The sequence below is a fragment of the Gavialis gangeticus genome, unplaced genomic scaffold (assembly GCF_001723915.1).
Source record: "Gavialis gangeticus isolate Ggan-Ray unplaced genomic scaffold, GavGan_comp1, whole genome shotgun sequence".
Lineage (NCBI taxonomy): Eukaryota > Metazoa > Chordata > Crocodylia > Gavialidae > Gavialis > Gavialis gangeticus.
In genome coordinates this window covers 73,801,039-73,810,054 of record NW_017729022.1, presented here as the reverse complement: position 1 = coordinate 73,810,054, position 9,016 = coordinate 73,801,039, and the positions used below count along the sequence as shown (strand labels likewise).

Below are 9,016 nucleotides of genomic sequence, written 5' to 3'. Positions count from 1 at the left end.
AAATGCATTCTTACATTTCAAAAGGAAAAAACAAGCCTTAGTGAACTCTGATTTCACCAAAATCTTGACAGACTCCTTATTCCAGCTAGATAGAGATCTCTTTTCTCTGCAAAAAAGGTATTTTCAATGTAAACTATACTTTAGAGATCTGTTTTGCACTTACTGAAGTAATTTTTTAAATTAGTGACATTCTATAAAATGTTTAAAGAATAGACTTTTACTTATTACATCATTTGATGTAGAACCTTAATGCTAAGAAATACTAAGAATGTCTATAATCTATAGTCTATATTTACAGTAGGCACGAAAAGGCATCATTCAAGTTAGCTACCTACAATTATTAACTATTGCATTAAGAATTCAGCCCAGGGTTCTTTATGCTGTTAAGAAGCAATCCCTGAAGTTTATGGAGAACAGAGAGCTCTTCCCTGCACAATCTTCCTCTGTATGTTTTAAAAACAGTTGGCACAAACACTTCTCTGCAATGTTGCCAACTCACAATTTTAATAGGGAGTCTTGTGATGCTTGTTGGTGTCCCAGATTCTGGAGTCATGTGATTATGCACGCATTTCAGCTTTCTTTTTTTCCAAAAAAAGGAAGTTTCTAGACCTGGTGTTGTGCAAAAATACTTGAATACACCATGTTTAGTCTCATGAGAAAGAAGGCAAATACAAATTTAAGCTAGTTTATACAGGGGAGCTAATTCAAATGAAGGTAAGGGGTTAAATGAAAACAGAAGGATCAAACTTACTTGGAGTGAGGCACTCATTTCAGACTAAATGCCTCTGCACAGGCAGTTAAATGGGAAAAGCAATTCTGGCTATCTCCCCTTGTAGATTAAGTGCTTAATTACTTTTAAATCATGTTGAAGCCAATCCTGTGATCTCCAGGAGCTTCCCTCATGACTTTTGAGCACTAAGTGGTTGGCAGTACTGGATGCATCTCAAACTAAAAGTGGGTTTTGGTTGTAGCCGTGTTGGTCCACAGACATAGGCAGGAAAGGTTTTTTGAGCTGATGTGATATCTTTCTACTCAAAGATATCACATCTATTCAAAGAACCTTGCCTGCTCTCAAACAGAAAAACATACATAGATTTCACAGATTTCATAGACATTAGGGCTGGAAGGGACCTTGGAATATCATTGAGTCCAGCCCCCTCCCCCAAGGGCAAGAAGTCAGCTAGGGTCAAAGGCTCCCAGCAAGATAAGTGTCCAAATGCTTCTCAAAGGAATCCAGAGTAGATGCTTGCACCTCTGGAGGAAGCCTATTCTAGGCTTTGGGGGCTCAGACAGTAAAAAAGTTTCTCCTTATGTCCAGCCTAAAATAGTCTTGGAGGAGTTTGCGACCATTGGACCTTGTCATCCCTTGGGGTGGTCTGGTGAACAGACATTCCCCCAGATCCTGATGCACACCCCTGATGTACTTATAGGCTGCCACGAGGCCACCACTGAGCTTGCGCATTTCCAGGCTGAAGAGTCCCATGACTCCCAGCCTCTTTTCATAGGGCCTATTCTCCTGCCCTCTGATCATGCGCGTGGCTCTCCTCTGGACTCTTTCAAGCTTCTTCACATCCTTCCTGAATTGTGGAGCCCAGAATTGGATGCAGTACTCCAGCTGCGGCCTCACCAAGGCCAAGTACAGCAGTAGGATGACATCCTGAGATTTACTTGAGAAGCATCTATGGATGCAAGCCACAGTTTGGTTTGCTTTACCAGCTGCGACGTCGCATTGGTGGCTCATGCTCATCTTGTGGTCAGTCATGACTCCCAAGTCTCTTTCGGCCTTGGTGCTAGTGAGCATAGCACTGTCGAGCCTATAAGTGTGCTGTGGGTTTTTTTCCCTAAGGTGGAGTACCTTACATATGTTGATATTGAAAGCCATGAGGTTCGTATCTTCCTGCTTTTTCAGCCTATCCAAGTCAGCCTGTATCACCAGCCTATCCTCTGCTGTGGATGCTGTATCCCAAAGTTTGGTGTCATTGGCAAACTTGGCCAGTCCACTTTTGACACCTGTATCCAGGTCACTGATAAAGACGTTAAAGAGAACAGGTCCAAGGACAGAGCCTTGGGGAACACCACTAGTCATGAAGCGCCATGATGATTAGCTTCTGTCAACCACCACCGAGTCCGGTCTCAGAGTCAATTCTCCAGCCATCAGTCTGTGATGTAGCTGAGACCACAGTTGGCTAATTTTTCCAAGAGGAGATTATGAGACACCAGATCAAAGAGTTTTTTGAAGTTCAGATATATGATGTCAATCTCTTCCCCCTTCTTCAGGTGATAGGTCACCTGGTCATAGAAGGAAATGAGATTGGTCAGGTGAGACCTACCCGCAACAAACCCGTGCTGGCTGTCTCTCAGGATGTTGCCATCAGCCAGCTTGTCAAGAATGGACTTTTTGATGATTTTTTCCAGAATCTTACCAGGGATTGAGGTCAAGCTGATTGGCTTGTAGTTCCCTGGATCTACTTTCCTCCCTTTCTTGAAGGTAGGTACCACATCGGCCTTCTTCCAATCTTCAGGTACTTCACCTGAGTGCCATGGGTTTTCAAAAATCTTTGCCAGTGCCTGGGCTATGACTCCTGCCAGCTCCTGAAGTAATCTAGGGTGCAATCTGTCAGGACCCGCTGACTTGATGGTGTCCAGCCTCTCAAGGTGTTCCTTTACAAGGTCTACACTGACGCTGGGTATAAATCTACCCTCACCCTGGCTGTCCCACATCTTGCTAGGCAGGCCAGACCCTTTGGGTTGACGAAAAAATGATGCAAAGTACCCATTAAGCAGGTTAGTTTTTTCCTGGGTGTTGGTTATCAGTTGTCCTATTTGGTTTGGCAGGGGTCCAATGTTACTCTTGCTTTGCTACCAGTAGTTCCATTCATTTCATCAGGAAACAAAGAAAACTTGGAGCTTTTACTTCTGTTTCATAAATCAGCAAGAATGCCAAGTTAAGTGTGTTACGGGGTATAGGTTGTAGCTGCGTTCGTCTAGGACTCGGGTGGCCATCATAGAGGACATTCCAGTTTTTTGCTACTCAAATAGTTGGAAAAATTCTTTTTTTGCAAGCTTGCAGCTATAAATACCTTTCCTTGTCTGCCTATGTCCTAGATAGGGTGGCCATCATAGAGGACAGTCTGGTTGTCCTCTATCCTCTATTGATACGAAACCCAACGCCTTTATGTCCTTTATTTTTCTCTTGAAGAGAAAAAATAGCTCCCTTGTATAAACTTGAAAAGAAAAATAGAGGACAAAAAGGCATCAGGTTCTGTATCAATAAAGGACAGAGGACAACCAGACTGTCCTCTATGATGGCCGCCCTATGTAGGACATAGGCAGACAAGGAAGGGTATTTATACCTGCAAGCTTGCAAAAAGTAATTTTTCCAACTATTTGAGTTGATCTAATAAAAGATACCAGATTTACCCAAACAGCCTTATCAAGTTAAGCATGGGCATCTTTGTAGGTAACGGGAGTTATGACTGTACTGAAAGGGGTGGTAGTTAATCAGTGCATGGGAACAGTGAATTCTAGCTGCTTGGGTTTTACGGTTATATTTGCAATACCTGTTTACTATTTTTTTCGTGGCTAATTCCAACCCTCCAGCCTCTTAGAAATATATTCATTATCCATTTCCACCCCACGACGAGAGCATTATCTGGCAGTCTTGATGGAGGATTTTTTTGGTGCTGCAGCATGGCTTGGAAGGCAGGAAAGCAGCTTCCTACTGCATACATTGCAATGTGTATCTCCCACTGAGCAATCCCCTAGGGCACGCTGAGAATCGTGGGACAAGTAGTTCCCAGCCTCCAGTGCTTCTGCTCAGCTCGATCAGTGGCGCCTGCAGCACGTGAACTATCCCCCCCGCAGCCCGCTAGCGAGAGAGGAGGGCAGGAGGCTCTGCCGGGGCTTCTGGGAATTGTAGTCCTGTTGCCGCCCTCCCTCCTGTGGCTGTGAGATCAGGGCAGGCTCCCAAGCACCTGTCCTGGTGGAGGGAAGCTGCAAAAACTACATGCTCCACCACTCCCTTCGCATGTCTGATGATGAATGATGCAGCTGCTTGATCCCAAGCCAACCAGGAACTGCTGAGCGAAGCAGGGTAGAAATGTAAAGGTAAGGAGTTGTGACTGCAGGGGCTGGTCTCTTCTCAGCCCAAGCCTGCCCTTGTGCCTCTGGCCAAGATACTGTGGTCTTTTCTTTCAGCGACCTTGCACTGGGCAGATCTTTTCCAGTGTGGTTGCTTGCAGACTTAGCACGTGGGACCTGCTGGAGGGGGTGTCTCCTTGGAGCTGGAGCCTCCTGGGTAGAGGTTGAGAGCTATACCTAGGAGTGGGGCTGGGGGGATCCTTCTTCATTGTGGCTGTTGGGTTTACCAGGGTGAACTGACATCAATTTTTCATGAGCTTAAGGTATCCTCCCCCTGCTTTGGTTGTGGAGTTAGTTATTCTAATGTGGATCCTGCATGAACTGCTGCAGCATTAGTTGCCTGAGTGTAGTTGATCGCTCCAGTGTTTCTACTGCCTTTTCCTAGGCTGATTTGGATGGGAGCTAAGTGACATCCTCAGCAGTGCTCAATGCTCCTGCTGCTATTCCAAATCCTACAGGGAGCAGCACCCCCTTCCCTCCCCACCCCAGAATGTCAAAAACATGTTTTGGTGCTGCTTAGAAAACTGAGTTGCAGCAGTCATTGGAAAGGGGAGGGCGTGTTGGGTAACTGAGAGTTAAGGCATAATGTATTAGTGAATGCCTCTGAAAATGTTGGCTGTAGTCCCCCAACTAGGAATTTTTTCCCAAGCTTTAATAAGAATTAACAATTTATAATGAATACTGCAAATTGCTTTATGTACTGCGTATGCTCCTTGAGGCTAATGTGTGGCTGTCATTGAGGTGAAAGACAGCAGTTGGAGGGCATGCGATGCTTTGGGGAATAGTGGTGTTAGAAAGGATATGTTGGCTAGTGTTGCTGGGGCACGTCTAACTCTCATGAAGAGTGATTTGCGATTGGTAATGTCCTTGGGGAGAAGGCAGGACCTGGTTTAATAGAAAAGGTCTTGCCTGAAAAAAAAAATCCATGAATAGATGGTACTTAGTTCTGCCAAGAGGCAAGTGTTGCCCTTTTCAGTGGGTTGATAAAGAAGCCTTGCTGTAAGTCTGGGCAGAGGTGCCAAATAGGGAATGGGTTTTGACAATGAGCTAACTACCTTTCTGCCCAGCGGATGCTGCCTTATTTGTAGCGGGGGTGTTGGATATAGCTGTGTTGGTCTAAGGACAGGCACACAAGGTGCTTTGGGTGAATCTGATATCTTTTATTAGACCAACTTAGAGTTGGGGGGAAAAAAAATTCTTAGCAAGCTTTCAGGTTCAAAAACCCTTCGTCTGACTGAGGAAGCCTCTGCAGTTGGTGTGCGCTCTTCCTGGATGGATTGCTGTATTTGTAAAGCAGATAGAGGAGCCCTGGTAGATGAGCTATCTGGGACCTTCTGCCAGCACCCCACAAATTTGCCTCAACATTGACCTAGAGACATAAAGCTGCAGCATCCTTGCCTCTTGTATACAAGGAACTAACCCAAAACATGCACACAAAGCGATTCTAGACACTCGCCAACCAAAATCTGATAAAGGCATAAAACAAGGGGCATTATAGCAAATAGCAGAAGTGTCAATAGGACACTATGGGATGCATTTAATTCAATTTACAAGTAATTGGTGACCTAGAAAGCAACCATAAGGGTGCTTAGACCCTGTATGGTGCTTTTCAGGTTCAAAGTGTTTTCTACACATTGCAGATCTTGGGGTTCTGAGATCTTAATACATTTCAGTATCCAGCAGCATGGTAGCAGAAAGTTTTGTGTGGGAAGTAGATTAAATTAAGTCTAAAGTACCTATCTTGTATTGCAGAGGCATTGCCAAGGCACTACTAATAAAAGATGTTTGTCTGCAAAGTCATGAAGTTTGCTTGTTTTGCATTGTCAACACCCTATATGCCAATTCAATCCACATGACCACAGACAGTGTGAAGAAGACTGTTTCTGAAGCTCTGGTCTGGTCAGGCTAAGCAACAGAAGAGAAGAGAAATAGCTAGATTCAGCTTGCTGCTTTAATCTTCTGGATCCCTTTGCCCTTATTATTGTACCTGTTAAAAGGTATATGGGAAAACCTGTTAATGCTGATGAGGTTTGTGTATGTTATGTTTATGTAAAAATCTCTCTTCAAGGAACACAGATATGAACAGGCTTTCACAATCAAGTACTAATTGTTACATGTCATTCAAAGTTTAAACTAGTCCTTTCTTGGGTAAAACTCTTGAAGCCACTGGGAATCGTACTTGAATAAGGAGAGCAGTATCTCACAGTTAAGTTTTGTTTATTGTAGAAAAACTACTTGTTGCTGAATTGGCACAGATTGTGGTTATTGGAAGTGAAAAACAGGACAAATTGCATTTAGCTATATTAACAAAAAATACCAGATTTTTTGCAAGTCCCTGCCTTATTTTAAGCAAATCTTTACCATTAAGTTTTCTGTTATCAGATCCATGAAGCATCTCACACTACTTGTTTTGAAAAATAGTTGTTTTTTGACAATGCAAGGGAAAAGTCAAACAATATGATAGGGATAATGTTCTGATATAGGCCTGCAAAAGTAGTTGCTTATGTTTAGGGAAATACTCAGCTGACACAGTTCAATCAATAATATATATAGTAGCCTGCTTGTCTTTTATTTGCCAAATGAATTGGAGCCTATTTGTCATTAACACGCTTTGGCAACCTCACTAATTGGTTAACAAAGCTGTGTTATTTACTAACCAAAGCCTAGCTGGTGGTGTTTAGTAGCTAGAGCCCAGATCCAACATCCAGCAGGATCAATATAATTACAATATTTGATGAGTTTTTAGTACCTTTAATTTTTAAATGAGGACTGTTATCCAAGTAATCAAATCCTAGTATAAAAGGGAGGATAAGTGGGATCTTCTGTCTTCTGTTCACTATAGAAATACAACTCCACATCCCTGCAAAAAAGTGTTTAAAAGCCGGGACAAGTGCATAGACTAATACATTTCAGACCCTGCTTTTTATTCTATGGGTGCAATTGCAGTAACTCTGTAAGAGACAAGACAAAGGGCTGCTCTTTTCACTCTCAGCCATTTTCTTCCTCCATTTGGAGCAGTTGTTAAAGAGACTTTACTGCAAAGGTTACACTGAGCAGCATGTACATCTGTATGTTGGAAGTGTAGAAATGCATATTATTCATGGCTTGTCACCGTATGTGCTGGAAAACTAAAGCTGAATTTATAGCTATCTTTCCTTCTGCCAGTGTTCTTATGGTTAATTTTTTTTTAAAGTATTTTTGCTATACTCTCTGTTTTCTGACGTTTATAAGTCTTGAAGAGTGTAGTGGTCTTGAACCGTAATAAAGAACATGTAATGTTGCATTTACAATACAGCTATAGCTGCTCGTTAAAGGGTATAATCTCAGTTTACACACGTGCTCTGATAAGGTTAATTGAGGTTACACATATTAAGGGAAGAATAAGATTTTACACTTAAAGTGATGCTGTTTATTTAGATACCTGGAAGAATATTACAAAGAGAACTGTTTTTCTCTTTCCCTCTTGTCTGATGAGGAAATGAAAGGCACAGAGGACCACATTTTTAAAGGTATTTAGGAACAAAAATTGCATTGGTCTCTTTAAAAAATTGGTCCCTAACTTTTAGTAATGCAGAGGTATGGGCACTTATTAGTCTCTCTGCTTGTCTGTATATTTTTAAAATCTGTCCTGGAGAAAAACTAATGAACCCTGAATCAATCAACAAAACAGGTGGTTGCCTTGGATTGAGTTCAGAGTCCTGAACTTGCTTTAATAGCTGCTGCTTCCAAGAATATATGTCCTTCACTCAGGTAATTCTTAACTGGGGGAGAAAAGTTTGGTGTTTTTGGTAACAGCCAAGTGTTGCAGGAAAGCAAGTGGACCTGTTACCGGCAGGATTTATGGAACATGCTTAGTTGGAAACCACTGTTGTGTGCTCTGCTGTTTCTCTGCTTATGTAGCCACTCTCATTACGCACTCAAGACTCTAGTCTCACACCAACATATATCCCTTCTAAAACCTGAGTCTCCAGTTCCACTCATTTTATTACAAGTGGGAGGGTCTCTGTAGCTTGTATTCCTTTTCTGCTTTACATATTTGCATAATTCAGACAGAGAAAATCAAAGATTGTCATTAAATCCTTGGTCCGCCTTACTTAGGGGGCTTTCATTGCTAAGTTTTTGACTCATGCGAGATCTGTTGAAAGGTCAACCTCCACATCAATATGTTTAATAACTGGCAAGGGTAGTAGTGGTGGCTATTATACCACAAGGACTTCTGGCTACTGCTAAATAAAGCAGGTTGGCCTGGGACCTTGAGAATGCAGCCTGACTGGTGTTTGGTATTTGTCCTCCAAGCTGGTGCGATAGTTTTTTCCCCAACCTGCCTTTTGGTGTTGCTGGCAGATGGAGAAAACAGAGAAACTCTGGAGTGAGCCATAGATGATACTACAGCAAACATTAACCAAAAAAGCCTTACAAATAACCCTGTGGGACGGTGTCTTACCTTCGGATGACTGATAAGAGCTTAATGAACACTTGAGGAAGAATTAGTGACTGCCTGGGAACTTCATTAATCCTTCCTGGTGCACCTGGACAGGAGAGAGGCCACTGAAGGAGGATGCTAAGCCTGGGCCTAAGGGGCAGGTGTGAGAGAAAGTGGAAAGGGATGTTTTTTGTATTTGCTAAGGAAGTGACAAAATTCATGGTGATTATTGTTTGAAGAGTGGGGACTGTAGAAGGGATGAGGGTCTAAAGAGAAACAGATTTCAAGGCAAAAAAAGAATATATCTGGTGTATTTGCTACACCCAAAGACTCAAGTCCAAACTGATTTTCTAATACTTGCAACCACATATATTACCATTTAGTTGGTTTTGGAAGGTTACCTTCATCCCATAACTCAGGAAAGAATTTAATATGATTTCCTACTAGAAGCTG

At 42.5% G+C, this 9,016-nt stretch overlaps 1 protein-coding gene across 1 annotated transcript in view; it reads left to right on the top strand.

Annotated features, from left to right (window-relative positions):
- The first annotated feature begins 3,916 nt into the window (after positions 1-3,916).
- Positions 3,917-9,016, top strand: part of TBXAS1 (thromboxane A synthase 1) — a 554,439-nt gene continuing 549,339 nt past the window's right edge. The window contains exon 1 of the mRNA XM_019515381.1: positions 3,917-4,107. The gene's annotated coding sequence lies outside the window, so the exon portion shown is untranslated. The remainder of the gene's footprint in view (positions 4,108-9,016) is intronic.